This window comes from Scyliorhinus torazame, chromosome 24 (genome assembly GCF_047496885.1).
Source record: "Scyliorhinus torazame isolate Kashiwa2021f chromosome 24, sScyTor2.1, whole genome shotgun sequence".
NCBI classification, from domain to species: Eukaryota; Metazoa; Chordata; class Chondrichthyes; order Carcharhiniformes; family Scyliorhinidae; genus Scyliorhinus; species Scyliorhinus torazame.
This window is the reverse complement of record NC_092730.1, coordinates 17,061,350-17,076,869: the sequence shown is the minus strand read 5'-3', so window position 1 is coordinate 17,076,869 and position 15,520 is coordinate 17,061,350. Positions and strand designations below refer to the sequence as shown.

The 15,520-nt window shown below is 57.0% G+C and overlaps 1 protein-coding gene across 1 annotated transcript in view; it reads left to right on the top strand.

The window, feature by feature from the left end:
• Positions 1-8,561: 8,561 nt before the first annotated feature.
• Positions 8,562-15,520, top strand: part of LOC140399931 (calpain-1 catalytic subunit-like) — a 123,585-nt gene continuing 116,626 nt past the window's right edge. Inside the window, exon 1 of the mRNA XM_072489415.1 lies at positions 8,562-8,760. The gene's annotated coding sequence lies outside the window, so the exon portion shown is untranslated. The remainder of the gene's footprint in view (positions 8,761-15,520) is intronic.

Below are 15,520 nucleotides of genomic sequence, written 5' to 3'. Positions count from 1 at the left end.
CGCACATTGTAAAACTGGGGGCACTGCCCTTTTAGCCACCCTTCCGTCATGTGGCGCATCACTCGCTGCAGCAGAGGGTCAGTCGCCGTCTCTGCGCGTATGTGGGCCAGACAAGGATCATCAGCTGGCATATTTGCTGCTGTCAGAGTCACGTGTGCCTCAATTTGACGCACGAACCCCTCCGCATCTGGTGGTGTGCTCACTGCTCGGGAAAGAGTGTCCGCCACTATGAGTTCCTTCCCCGGAGTGTAGATCAGTTCAAAATCGTACCTCCTGAGTTTGAGTAAGATGCGCTGGAGGCGAGGAGTCATGTCGTTCAGGTCTTTGTTAATGATGTTGACCAGGGGGCGGTGGTCAGTTTCGACCGTGAATCGTGGCAGGCCATACACATAGTCGTGGAACTTGTCCAGTCCAGTTAACAAGCCCAGGCATTCTTTTTCGATTTGCGCGTAGCGCTGTTCGGTAGGGGTCATGGCTCGTGAGGCATACGCAACCGGGGCCCATGATGACGTGCTGTCTTTTTGCAGGAGTACCGCTCCAATACCAGATTGGCTGGCGTCTGTTGAGATCTTTGTAGGGCGAGTCGCGTCAAAGAAGGCCAGCACTGGTGCCGTGACCAGTTTGTGCTTGAGCTCCTCCCATTCCTGCTGATGCGACTGGTGCCAGTTGAATTCCGTCGATTTTTTTACGAGATGGCGCATGTTTGTTGTATGAGAAGCCAGGTTGGGAATGAACTTCCCAAGGAAGTTGACCATGCCCAGGAATCTTAAGACAGCCTTCTTGTCAGCCGGTCGTGGCATGGCTGTGATGGCGCTAACCTTGTCTGCATCGGGACGGACCCCGGACCTTGAGATGTGGTCCCCGAGGAATTTCAGCTCCGTCTGGCCGAAAGCACACTTCGCACGGTTGAGACGCAGGCCATTTTGCCGTATGCGGGTGAAGACACGTCGAAGACGATGCATGTGTTCCTGCGGAGTGGTGGACCAAATGATGATATCGTCCACATATACACGTACCCCTTCGATGCCTTCCATCATCTGCTCCATAATGCGGTGGAATACTTCAGATGCCGAAATGATGCCGAATGGCATCCGGTTGTAGCAGAATCTGCCAAAAGGGGTGTTGAATGTGCATAGTCTTCGGCTGGCCGGGTCCAGTTGGATCTGCCAGAATCCTTTGGACGCATCCAATTTAGTGAATATGTTGGCTCGCGCCATCTCGCTGGTGAGGTCTTCTCGTTTTGGGATGGGATAGTGTTCCCGCATGATGTTGTTGTTCAGATCTTTTGGATCTATACATATACGGAGCTCGCCAGAGGGCTTCTTTACACAGACCATGGAGCTGACCCATGGCGTGGGCTCCGTGACCTTGGATAGGACCCCTTGGTCCTGAAGAATCTGCAGTTGTGCCTTGAGGCGGTCTTTGAGAGGCGCAGGAACCCTGCGAGGTGCGTGAACGACAGGGATGGCGTCCGGTCTGAGTCGAATCTTGTACGTGTGTGGCAATGTCCCCATGCCTTCAAAAACCTCCTGGTTGTGAGCGAGGAGGGAATGGAGATTCGCGTGGAACTCAGCATCCGGGAAGTCGGATATCTCATCTGGAGAGAGAGACATGATGCGCTGTACCAGGTGAAGGACCTTACACGCTTGTGCGCCCAGTAACGAGTCCTTTGATGAGCCCACAACTTCGAAGGGGAGTGTGGCCGTGTACCCCTTGTGAGTCACCTGTAGCTGGCAAGATCCTACGGACGGGATAACGTTCCCGTTATAGTCAACCATCTTAAGCCGGGATGGTGTGATGAGTGGTTTGACCTTCATGGCCTGGACTGCAGAGTAAGCAATCAGGTTGGCGGATGCGCCGGTGTCCAGACGGAAGGCGACGCGCGATCGGTTGACCGTCAGGGTGGCACACCACTCATCGTCTGGATTGATGGCATTGACCTTGTTGACATCAATGACGGCAACTCTGAAGTCATCCTGGTCATCTGCATCACTTAACTGGAAGTCTTGATGCGTGGGCTGGACGGTCCTGACTCGTGTGCGAGGTTGTCGAGGATGCGCCGGATCCATGGGTTGAGCCGCACGACAGCGGGCTGCGTAGTGGCCTATCATGGCACATCTGTTGCACTGTTGGTATTTTGCAGGACATTGCCCTTTTAAGTGTAGACCTCCACACTTGCTGCACGTCATGACGTCACGGCGTTCGTTGCGCCACTGCGCATGCGCAGTGCGATCTTGCGGTGGGCGCGCCTGCGCAGTGCGTCCCTCGTTGTGGCCGTTATTCTTGGCGCGCACCTGCGCGGGAGACCGCGAAAAGCGCGGGAAGCGGCCGCTGTCGTCCGGGCCGTGGGGCGGGAAGAAATCGACGGCCTGGATGCGTTCAACGTCGTGGGCGGCCTGGCTTGCCGATTCGACGGCTGGGGACCCCCTCCGTGCCAACTCGGACGCCTGGAATCGGGCAAAACGGCAGGTCGCATTTTCATGGAGGACACAGGCTTCCACAGCAGACGCTAAGGTGAGGCTCTTTATTTTAAGAAGCTGCTGGCGTAGGCCACTGGAGGCAACGCCAAAAACAATCTGGTCCCTGATCATGGACTCTGTGGTGGTGCCGTAACCGCAGGACTGCGCTAGAATCCGGAGGTGCGTCAAAAAGGGTTGAAAAAGCTCCTCCTTACCTTGCAGGCGTTGCTGAAAGATGTATCTTTCGAAAGTTTCGTTTACTTCAGTTTGAAAGTGCTGGTCCATTTTGAGGATGACCGTGTCATATTTGGCCTGGTTTTCGCCTTCCTCGAACACCAGTGAATTAAAGACATCATTTGGGTGGGGGCCTGCGTAGAAGAGGAGCATTGCAATCTTCGAATCATCCGAGACATTCTGTTTTTCGGTGGCACGGATGTACAGGTCAAATCGCTGCCTGTAGAGCTTCCAGTTGGTGCCTAGGTTCCCCGTGACTTGCATCGGCTGCGGTTTGCCGGTGTGGTCCATGTCCAGAATGGCAGGTTGGTAGGCAGGTATCGATCCACTCCTGTACCATGTGGTGTTGGGTGTTCTAACACACAGAAGAGCCAACACAGTTGCATATGGTACAACACTTGTTTATTTAAACTCACTATTTACAACTTGGTCTTTGCACTCTGCACGTGGGGGGCTCCCTGCTTGTGGTGTTTCAACAGCTCTTTCATGCTTCCTTCTCCCCAGACCTACTGACCTCCAGGTGTCGTGCTCGTGCTTTTTATGTGGTTGGTGTTCTTGTCTGTGATTGGTTGTGGTGTTGTGTACTCTGATTTGCCTGTTAGTGTGTCCATCATGATGTGTGTGTTTGAATATCATGACACTGTCCTGGGAGTGTTTGATGGGGACAGTGTTGAGGGAGCTATACTCTGTATCTAACCCCGTGCTGTACCTGTCTGGGAGTGTTTGATGGGGGACAGTGTAGAGGGAGCTTTACTCTGTATCTAACCCAGTGCTGTACCTGTCCTGGGAGTGTTTGATGGGGACAGTGTAGAGGGAGCTTTACTCTGTATCTAACCCTGTGCTGTACCTGTCCTGGGAGTGTTTGATGGGGTCAGTGTAGAGGGAGCTTTACTCTGTATCTAGGTAGGGGGAAACCCTACTGTTGCCTCGAACGAGGGCCCCACAGAGACAGCAAAAGTAGTCCGCTCATTTGGAAGCAGAGTCTCCTGGAACTGGCTTGAAGTGCGACTACAGAGAGCAGGCCCCAAACTTGAAGCACAGAGAGGTCCCCAAACCAGCGAGAGGGACAGAAGGAGGTCCTCAGCGGACGTTCTGGTCAAATAAAAGAGGAATCTGGAAATAGTTCCTGTTGAGCGAAGTTTAAGAGCGAGGTGCAAAGGACCCAAGTTGAAAGACGGGGCTGAAGGATACGGACTTGCAATAAAGCGGGATTGCGAAAGGACAGGAGGTCGAAGGAGTCCCAAAGATTGACGATGCCTTACGACAGCCCCGGCCAGCAATGTTGGCACGGCCGGGTATCTGACAGATCCCATGGGAGGTGAAACTCGAGTGCATGTGGCACTCCAGGACATCAGCTGACTCCTGTGACCCTGTTCAGTAGCGTGACCACAATCAGTTGAATGTAGGGGTGAGGTGATATTCCGAAGCAGGTCTCAGCCAGCCCCAGCAGCCTCTGCAGTCTTGGCTCCCACGTCAAGAGCAGTCGCTCCACTCGGAATGTGATGGGTGGGGAGTGGTTCGCTGGGAGGCGGGAATCGGCACAAGGAGAGAGTCAGGGGATAATTGTTGGATTTGAGGTTGAGTTTATTGAGGGCTGGATGTGAGTTGGGGTGAACCAGGTTCGTGAGGGTTCGTTACGGGTTGGGATAACCAGGTTAGTGAGGGTACATTATGGGTTGGGTTAACCAGGTTAGTGAGGGTTGGTTATGGGTTGAGTTGATCCAGGTTAGTGAGGGTTGGTTATGGGTTAAGTTGATCCAGGTTAGTGAGGGTTGGTTATGGGTTGGGCTGAACCAGGTTAGTGAGGGTTGGTTATTGGATGAGTTGATCCAGGTTAGTGAGGGTTGGTTATGGGTTGAGGTGATTCAGGTTAGTGAGGACTGGTTATGGGTTGGGCTGAACCAGGTTAGTGAGGGTTGGTTATGGGTTGAGGTGATTCAGGTTAGTGAGGATTGGTTATGGGTTGGGCTGAACCAGGTTAGTGAGGGTTGGTTATGGGTTGAGGTGATTCAGGTTAGTCAGGGTTGGTTATGGGTTGAGTTGATCCAGGTTAGTGAGGGTTGGTTATGGGTTGAGTTGATCCAGGTTAGTGAGGGTTGGTTATGGGTTGAGTTGATCCAGGTTAGTGAGGGTTAGTTATGGGTTGAGTTGATCCAGGTTAGTGAGGGCTGGTTATGGGTTGAGTTGATCCAGGTTAGCGAGGGTTGGTTATGGGTTGGGCTGAACCAGGTTAGTGAGGGTTAGTTATGGGTTGAGTTGATCCAGGTTAGTGAGGGTTGGTTATGGGTTGGGCTGAACCAGGTTAGTGAGGGTTAGTTATGGATTGAGTTGATCCAGGTTAGTGAGGGTTGGTTATGGGTTGAGTTGATCCAGGTTAGTGAGGGTTTGTTATGGGTTGAGTTGATCCAGGTTAGCGAGGGTTGGTTATGGGTTGGGCTGAACCAGGTTAGTGAGGGTTAGTTATGGATTGAGTTGATCCAGGTTAGTGAGGGTTGGTTATGGGTTGAGTTGGTCCAGGTTAGCAATGGTTGGTTATGGGTTGAGTTGATCCAGGTTAGTGAGGGTTAGTTATGGGTTGAGTTGATCCAGGTTAGTGAGGGTTGGTTATGGGTTGAGTTGATCCAGGTTAGTGAGGGTTTGTTATGGGTTGAGTTGATCCAGGTAAGCGAGGGTTGGTTATGGGTTGGGCTGAACCAGGTTAGTGAGGGTTAGTTATGGATTGAGTTGATCCAGGTTAGTGAGGGTTGGTTATGTGTTGAGTTGGTCCAGGTTAGCAATGGTTGGTTATGGGTTGAGTTGATCCAGGTTAGTGAGGGTTAGTTATGGGTTGAGTTGATCCAGGTTAGTGAGGGTTGGTTATGGGTTGAGTTGATCCAGGTTAGTGAGGGTTAGTTATGGGTTGAGTTGATCCAGGTTAATGAGGGTTAGTTATGGGTTGAGTTGATCCAGGTTAGCGAGGGTTGGTTATGGGTTGGGCTGAACCAGGTTAGTAAGGGTTAGTTATGGGTTGAGTTGATCCAGGTTAGTGAGGGTTGGTTATGGGTTGAGTTGGTCCAGGTTAGCGAGGGTTGTTTATGGGTTGGGTTGAACCAGTGAGTGAGGGCTGGTTATGGGTTAGGTTAACCAGGGTTAGTGAAGGTTGGTTATGGGCTGGGTTAACCAGGTTAGCGAGGGTTGGTTATGGGTTGGGTTGAACATAGTTAGTGGGGATTGGTTGTGTGTTGGGCTAACCAGGTTAGTAAGGGTTGGATATGGGTTGTGTTAACCAGGTTAGTGAGGTCTGGATGTGAGTTGGGGTGAACCAGTTTCCTGAGGGTTCGTTATGGATTTGGTTAACCAGGTTAGCGAGGGTTGGTTATGGGTTGGTCCGAAGCAGATTTATCAGGGTTCGTTATGGGTTGGGTTAACCAGGTTAGTGAGGGTTGGTTAAGGGTTGAGTTGATCCAGGTTAGTGAGGGTTGGTTATGGGTTGAGTTGATCCAGCTTAGTGAGGGTTGGTTATGGGTTGAGTTGATCCAGGTTAGTGAGGGTTGGTTACGGGTTGAGTTGATCCAGGTTAGTGAGGGTTGGTTACGGGTCGAGTAGATCCAGGTTAGTGAGGATTGGTTATGAGTTGGGTTCACCAGGTTAGTGAGGGTTGCTTATGGGTTGGGCTGAACCAGGTTAGTGAGGATTGGTTATGGGTTGAGTTGATCCAGGTTAGTGAGAGCTGGTAATGGGTTGGGTTAACCAGGGTTAGTGAAGGTATGTTATGGGCTGGGTTAACAGGTTCGTGAGGATAGGTTATGTGTTGGGCTAATCAGGTTAGTGAGGGTTGGATATGGGTTGTGTTAACCAGGTTAGTGAGGGCTGGTTGTGAGTTGGGGTGAACCAGGTTTGTGAGGGTTCGTTATGGATTGGGTTAACCAGGTTAGTGGGGGTTGGTTATGGTTGGTCCGAAGCAGATTCGTGAGGGTTTGTTATGGATTGGGTTAACCAGGTTAGTGAGGGTTGGTTATGGTTGGTCCGAAGCAGATTCGTGAGGGTTTGTTATGGGTTGGGTTAACCAGGTTAGTGAGGGTTGGCTGTGGGTTGAGTTGATCCAGGTTAGTGAGGATTGGTTATAGGTTGGGTTAAACCAGGTTAGTGAGGGTTGGTTATGTGTTGGGTTAACCAGGTTAGTGAGGGTTGGATATGGGTTGGGTTAACCAGGTTAGTGAGGGTTGGATATGGGTTGGGTTAACCAGTTTAGTGAGGGCTGGATATGGGTTGGGTTAACCAGGTTAGTGAGGGCTGGATATGGGTTGGATTAACCAGGTTAGTGAGGGCTGGATATGGGTTGGGTTAACCAGGTTAGTGAGGGCTGGATATGGGTTGGGTTAACCAGGTTAGTGAGGGTTGGATATGGGTTGTGTTAACCAGTTTAGTGAGGGCTGGATATGGGTTGGGTTAACCAGGTTAGTGAGGGCTGGATATGGGTTGGGTTAACCAGGTTAGTGAGGGTTGGATATGGGTTGGGTTAACCAGTTTAGTGAGGGCTGGATATGGGTTGGGTTAACCAGGTTAGTGGGGGTTGGTTATGGCTGGTCCAAAGCAGATTCGTGAGGGTTTGTTATGGATTGGGTTAACCAGGTTAGTGAGGGTTGGTTATGGTTGGTCCGAAGCAGATTCGTGAGGGTTTGTTATGGGTTGGGTTAACCAGGTTAGTGAGGGTTGGCTGTGGGTTGAGTTGATCCAGGTTAGTGAGGATTGGTTATGGGTTGGGTTGAACCAGGTTAGTGAGGGTTGGGTATGTGTTAGGTTAACCAGGTTAGTGAGGGTTGGATATGGGTTGGGTTAACCAGGTTAGTGAGGGTTGGATATGGGTTGGGTTAACCAGTTTAGTGAGGGCTGGATATGGGTTGGGTTAACCAGGTTAGTGAGGGCTGGATATGGGTTGGATTAACCAGGTTAGTGAGGGCTGGATATGGGTAGGGTTAACCAGGTTAGTGAGGGCTGGATATGGGTTGGGTTAACCAGGTTAGTGAGGGTTGGATATGGGTTGGGTTAACCAGTTTAGTGAGGGCTGGATATGGGTTGGGTTAACCAGGTTAGTGAGGGCTGGATATGGGTTGGGTTAACCAGGTTAGTGAGGGCTGGATATTGGTTGGGTTAACCAGGTTAGTGGGGGTTGGATATGGGTTGGGTTAACCAGTTTAGTGAGGGCTGGATATGTGTTGGGTTAACCAGGTTAGTGAGGGCTGGATATGGGTTGGGTTAACCAGTTTAGTGAGGGCTGGATATGGGTTGGGTTAACCAGGTTAGTGAGGGCTGGATATGGGTTGGGTTAACCAGGTTAGTGAGGGCTGGATATGGGTTGGGTTAACCAGGTTAGTGAGGGCTGGATATGGGTTGGGTTAACCAGGTTAGTGAGGGCTGGATATGGGTTGGGTTAACCAGGTTAGTGAGGGCTGGATATGGGTTGGGTTAACCAGGTTAGTGAGGGTTGGATATGGGTTGGGTTAACCAGTTTAGTGAGGGCTGGATATGGGTTGGGTTAACCAGGTTAGTGAGGGCTGGATATGGGTTGGGTTAACCAGGTTAGTGAGGGCTGGATATGGGTTGGGTTAACCAGGTTCGTGGGGGTTGGATATGGGTTGGGTTAACCAGGTTAGTGAGGGCTGGATATGGGTTGGGTTAACCAGGTTAGTGAGGGTTGGATATGGGTTGGGTGCTGGGCTGGCGTGGGGTCCAGTTAGTGTTAGTTGTCTGGGGGGGGGGCTCTGGGAGGGTGGGTGGGGTGGGGGTCTCTGAGTGCGGACCACCCTCTCCCTCTGCCTGCCGCCGGGGTGGGTTTGCTGGTGTCGGGGACGGGCGGACGGTGCATTGCGCAGTGCGCAGTCCCCCCACACAGCAGATCCGGGAGTGGCGGAGGCGAGCCCTGAGCTACAGGAGGAGCCAAACCCCCGAGGCAGCCGGAGCTGAGGGGAGGGTGCGAGAGAGGCACAGGGCGAGGGAGGCACAGACTGAGGGGGGACACAGACTGAGGGAGACACAGACTGGAGCAGGGGGACAGGCGAGAGGTGGACTGCAGCTTGGCCAGGAGTCGGTGAGTGAAATTGACCAGAGTGTAACTTACAGCAAAGTATCCAAAAAATGGCAACAATTTATTGCAACATTGCGGAGTGTCAATCTGGGAGGGAGGGAGCTGTTCCCCCGGGCTGGGATCTGCCCACACAATCCAGGGATAGGCGGCAGGGCTAAGGAAGAGGGATATTGGACCAGGAGCAGGGATTGGGAAAGAGGGCTGGAGCATCGGGAGCAGGGATTGTAGCAGGCACAAGGAAGAGGGTCAGAAGGAGGGGTTGGACCAGGATCAGGAGCAGGGATTGTAGCAGCAATAGGGATCGAGGAGCAGAGATCGTAGAAAAGGCAGGGATTGGGAAGCAGGGGCTGGAGGATTGTACCAGGAACAGGGATTGTATCAGGGACAGGGATTGGGGACGGGGATTGGGGACAGGGACGGGGATTGGGGACAGGGATCGGGGATCGGGGATGGGGATGGGGATGGGGATTGGGAACAGGGATCGGGGACGGGGATCAGAGCTGGGGATTGGGGTCGGGGATGGGGATTGGGGACGGGGATCGGGGACAGCGATCGGGGATGGGGACGGGGATCGGGGACGGGGGTTGGGGGACGGGCATTGGGGACGGGGTTTGGGGACGGGGATTGGGGACGGGAATCGGGGACGGGGATCGGGGTTGGGGGGGCGGGGATTGGGGATCGGGGGTTGGGGGGACGGGGACGGGGGTTGGGGGACGGGGATGGGGATTGGGGGACGGGCATTGGGGACGGGGTTTGGGGACGGGGATTGGGGACGGGGTTTGGGGACGGGGATTGGGGACGGGAATCGGGGACGGGGATCGGGGTTGGGGGGCGGGGATTGGGGATCGGGGGTTGGGGGACGGGGATTGGGGATCGGGGACGGGGATTGGGGATTGGGGATCGGGGATTGGGGACGGGGATCGGGGACGGGGGTTGGGGATTGGGGATCGGGGGACGGGGATTGGGGATCGGGGGTTGGGGGACGGGGATTGGGGATCGGGGATGGGGATTGGGGATTGGGGATCGGGGATTGGGGACGGGGATCGGGGATCGGGGATGGGGGTTGGGGACGGGGATTGGGGATCGGGGATGGGGACGGGGATTGGGGATCGGGGTTGGGGATTGGGGATTGGGGATCGGGGACGGGGATTGGGGATCGGGGATTGGGGACGGGGATCGGGGACGGGGGTTGGGGGATGGGGATCGTGGACGGGGGTTGGGGGACGGAGATTGGGGACGGGGGTTGGGAGATCGGGGATGGGGACTGGGATCGGGGACGGGGATTGGGGGACGGGGATTGGGGACGGGGACGGGGATTGGGGATTGGGGATCGGGGATTGGGGACGGGGATGGGGATCGGGGACGGGGATTGGGGATCGGGGATTGGGGACGGGGATGGGGATCGGTGATCGGGGACAGGGACGGGGACAGGGACGGGGATCGGGGACGGGGATTGGGGATTGGGGATCGGGGATTGGGGATCGGGGGACGGGGATTGGGGATCGGGGGTTGGGGGACGGGGATTGGGGATCGGGGACGGGGATTGGGGATTGGGGACGGGGATCGGGGATCGGGGATGGGGGTTGGGGATCGGGGATGGGGACGGGGAACGGGGATTGGGGATCGGGGTTGGGGGACGGGGATTGGGGATTGGGGATCGGGGACGGGGGTTGGGGATCGTGGACGGGGGTTGGGGGACGGAGATTGGGGACGGGAGTTGGGAGATCGGGGATGGGGATCGGGGACGGGGGTTGGGGGATGGGGATCGTGGACGGGGGTTGGGGGACGGAGATTGAGGATTGGGGGTTGGGAGATCGGGGTTGGGGACGGGGATCGGGGACGGGGGTTGGGGGATGGGGATCGTGGACGGGGGTTGGGGGACGGAGATTGGGGATTGGGGGTTGGGAGATCGGGGATGGGGACGGGGATCGGGGACGGGGGTTGGGGGATGGGGATCGTGGACGGGGGTTGGGGGACGGAGATTGGGGACGGGGGTTGGGAGATCGGGGATGGGGACGGGGATCGGGGACGGGGGTTGGGGGATCGGGGACGGGGGATCGGGGACGGGGATTGGGGATCGGGGTTGGGAGACTGGGATCGGGGTTGGGGGACGGGGATTGGGGATCGGGGATCGGGGACGGGGATTGGGGGACGGGGATTGGGGACGGGGATGGGGATCGGGGACGGGGATTGGGGATTGGGGATCGGGGATTGGGGACGGGGATGGGGATCGGGGACGGGGATTGGGGATCGGGGATTGGGGACGGGGATGGGGATCGGTGATCGGGGACAGGGACGGGGATCGGGGACAGGGACGGGGATCGGGGACGGGGATTGGGGATTGGGGATCGGGGATTGGGGATCGGGGGACGGGGATTGGGGATCGGGGATTGGGGACGGGGATGGGGATCGGTGATCGGGGACAGGGACGGGGATCGGGGACAGGGACGGGGATCGGGGACGGGGATTGGGGATTGGGGATCGGGGATTGGGGATCGGGGGACGGGGATTGGGGACGGGGGTTGGGGGACGGGCATTGGGGACGGGGTTTGGGGACGGGGATCGGAATCGGGGACGGGGGTTGGGGGACGGGGGTTGGGGGATGGGGATCGGGGACGGGGACGGGGATCGGGGACGGGGACGGGGCTTGGGGATCGGGGTTGGGGGACGGGGATTGGGGATCAGGGACGGGGATCGGGGACGGGGATTGGGGACAGGGATTGGGGGATCGGGGATGGGGGTTGGGGGACAGGGATCGGGGGACGAGGATCGGGGACGGGGACGGGGATTGGTGGTTGGGGGACGGGGATTGGGGATTGGGGATCGTGATTGGGGGGCGGGGATCGGGGACGGGGACGGGGGACGGGGATCGGGGACGGGGATTGGGGATCGGGGTTGGGGGACGGGGATTGGGGATCGGGGACGGGGATTGGGGATGGGGTTGGGGGATGGGGATCGGGGACGGGGATCGGGGGACGGGGATTGGGGGACGGTGATCGGGGATTGGGACGGGGATCGGGGATTGGGGACGGGGATTGGGGACGGGGGTCGGGGACGGGGATCGGGGACGGGGATCGGGGACGGGGGTTGGGGGACGGGGATGGGGACGGGGATGGGGATCGTGGACGGTGGTTGGGGGACGGGGATGAGGATTAGGGTCGGGGATCGGGGATTGGGGGATGGGGATCGGGGGACGGGGATCGGGGACGGGGACTGGGGATTGGGATGGGGATCGGGCACGGGGATCGGGGATTGGGGACGGGGATTGGGGGACGGGGTTGGGGACGAGGATCGGGGACGGGGACGGGGATCGGGGACGGGGACGGGGTTGGGGGACGGGGATCGGGGGATGGGGATCGGGGGACGGGGATCGGGGATCGGGGGACGGGGATCGGGGGATGGGGATCGGGGGACGGGGATCGGGGACGGGGATCGGGGACGCGGACCGGGGACGGGGGATCGGGGTTGGGGGACGGGGATTGGGGGACGGGGATTGGGGGACGGGGATCGGGGACGGTGGTTGGGGGATGGGGATGGGGACGGGGATCGGGAATCGGGGGACGGGAATCGAGGGACGGGGATGGGGATCGGGGATCGGGGATGGGGGACGGGGATTGGGGGACGGGGATTGGGGGACGGGGATTGGGGACGAGGACGGGGATGGGGATTGGGGACAGGGATCGGGGACGGGGATTGTCAGTATTTACAGGGGGTCCCCGGGGAGTGTGTCAGTATTTACAGGGGGTCCCTGGGGAGTGTGTCAGTATTTACAGGGGGTCCCCGGGGAGTGTGTCAGTATTTACAGGGGGTCCCTGGGGAGTGTGTCAGTATTTACAGGGGGTCCCGGGGGAGTGTGTCAGTATTTACAGGGAGTCCCCGGGGAGTGTGTCAGTATTTACAGGGAGTCCCCGGGGAGTGTGTCAGTATTTACAGGGGGTCTCCGGGGTATGAGTCAGTATGCACAGGGAGTCCCCGGGGAGTGTGTCAGTATTTACAGGGGGTCCCCGGGGAGTGTGTCAGTATTTACAGGGAGTCCCCGGGGAGTGTGTCAGTATTTACAGGGAGTCCCCGGGGAGTGTGTCAGTATTTACAGGGGGTCCCTGGGAGTGTGTCAGTATTTACAGGGGGTTCCCGGGGAGTGTGTCAGTATTTACAGGGGGTTCCCGGGGAGTGTGTCAGTATTTACAGGGTGTCCGCGGGGAGTGTGTCAGTATTTACAGGGTGTCCCCGGGGAGTGTGTCAGTATTTACAGGCGGTCCCCGGGGAGTGTGTCAGTATTTACAGGGTGTCCCCAGGGAGTGTGTCAGTATTTACAGGGGGTCCCCGGGGAGTGTGTCAGTATTTACAAGGGGTCCCCGGGGTGTGTGTCAGTATTTACAGGGGGTCCCCGGGGAGTGTGTCAGTATTTACAGGGGGGTCCCCGGGGAGTGTGTCAGTATTTACAGGGAGTCCCCGGGGAGTGTGTCAGTATTTACAGGGGGTCCCCGGGGAGTGAGTCAGTATTTACAGGGGGTCCCCGGGGTGTGTGTCAGTATTTACAGGGGGTCCCCGGGGAGTGTGTCAGTATTTACAGGGGGTTCCCCGGGGAGCATGTCAGTATTTACAGAGGGTCCCCGGGGAGTGTGTCAGTATTTACAGGGAGTACCCGGGGAGTGTGTCAGTATTTACAGGGAGTCCCCGGGGAGTATGTCAGTATTTACAGGGGGTACCCGGGGAGTGTGTCAGTATTTACAAGGGGGTCCCGGGGAGTGTGTCAGTATTTACAGGGGGTCCCCGGGGAGTGTGTCAGTATTTACAGGGAGTCCCTGGGGAGTGTGTCAGTATTTACAGGGAGTCCCCGGGGAGTGTGTCAGTATTTACAGGGGGTCCCCGGGGAGTGTGTCAGTATTTACAAGGTGGTCCCGGGGAGTGTGTCAGTATTTACAGGGGGTCCCGGGGAGTGTGTCAGTATTCACAGGGGGTCTCCGGGGTGTGTGTCAGTATTTACAGGGTGTTCCCCGGGGAGTGTGTCAGTATTTACAGGGAGTCCCCAGGGAGTGTGTCAGTATTTACAGGGTGTCCCCGGGGAGTGTGTCAGTATTTACAGGGGGTCCCGGGGAGTGTGTCAGTATTTACAGGGGGGTCCCCGGGGAGTGTGTCAGTATTTACAGGGGGTCCCCGGGGTGTGTGTCAGTATTTACAGGGGGTCCCCGGGGAGTGTGTCAGTATTTACAGGAGGTCCCCGGGGAGTGTGTCAGTATTTACAGGGGAACCCGGGGAGTGTGTCAGTATTTACAGGGGGGTCCCCGGGGAGTGTGTCAGTATTTACAGGGGGTCCCCGGGGAGTGTGTCAGTATTTACAGGGGGTCCCGGGGAGTGTGTCAGTATTTACAGGGGGGTCCCCGGGGAGTGTGTCAGTATTTACAGGGGGTCCCCGGGGAGTGTGTCAGTATTTACAGGGAGTCCCCGGGGAGTGTGTCAGTATTTACAGGGGGTCCCCGGGGAGTGTGTCAGTATTTACAGGGGGGTCCCCGGGGAGTGTGCCAGTATTTACAGGGGGTTCCCGGGGAGTGTGTCAGTATTTACAAAGGGTCCCCGGGGAGTGTGTCAGTATTTACAGGGGGTCTCCGGGGAGTGTGTCAGTATTTACAGGGATCCCCGGGGAGTGTGTCAGTATTTACAGGGGGTCTCCGGGGAGTGTGTCAGTATTTACAGGGGGTCCCCGGTGAGTGTGTCAGTATTTACAGGGTGTTCCCGGGGAGTGTGTCAGCATTTACAGGGTATCCCCGGGGAGTGTGTCAGTATTTACAGGGTATCTCCGGGGAATGTGTCAGTATTTACAGGGGGGTCCCCGGGGAGTGTGTCAGCATTTACAGGGATCCCCGGGGAGTGTGTCAGTATTTACAGAGGGTTCCCCGGCGAGTGTGTCAGCATTTACAGGGATCCCCGGGGAGTGTGTCAGTATTTACAGGGGTTCCCGGGGAGTGTGTCAGTATTTACAGGGGGGTCCCCGGGGAGTGTGTCAGTATTTACGGGGGGTCAATGGGAGTGTGTCAGTATTTACAGGCGTCCCCGGGGAGTGTGTCAGGATTTACAGGGGGTCCCCGGGGAGTGTGTCAGTATTTACAGGGGGGTCCCCGGGGAGTGTGTCAGTATTTACAGGGGGTGTCCGGGGAGTGTGTCAGTATTTACAGGGGGGTTCCCGGGGAGTGTGTCAGTATTTACAGGGGGGGTCTCCGGGGAGTGTGTCAGTATTTACAGGAGGTCTCCGGGGAGTGTGTCAGTATTTACAGGGTGTCCCAGGGGAATGTGTCAGTATTTAGAGGGGTTCCCCGGGGAGTGTGTCAGTATTTACAGGGGGGTTCCCGGGGAGTGTGTCAGTATTTACAGGGGGTCCCCGGGGAGTGTGTCAGTATTTACAGGGGAGCCCGGGGCGTGTGTCAGTATTTACAGAGGGGTCCCCGGGGAGTGTGTCAGTATTTACAGGGTGTCCCTGGGGAGTGTGTCAGTATTTACAGGGGGTCCCGGGGAGTGTGTCAGTATTTACAGGGGGTCCCGGGGAGTGTGTCAGTATTTACAGGAGGTCCCCGGAGAGTGTGTCAGTATTTACAGGGGGTCCCCGGGGAGTGTGTCAGTATTTACAGGGGGTTCCCGGGGAGTGTGTCAGTATTTACAGGGGGTCCCGGGGAGTGTGTCAGTATTTACAGGGTGTCCCTGGGGAGTGTGTCAGTATTTACAGGGGGTCTCGGGGAGTGTGTCAGTATTTACAGGGGGTCCCGGGGAG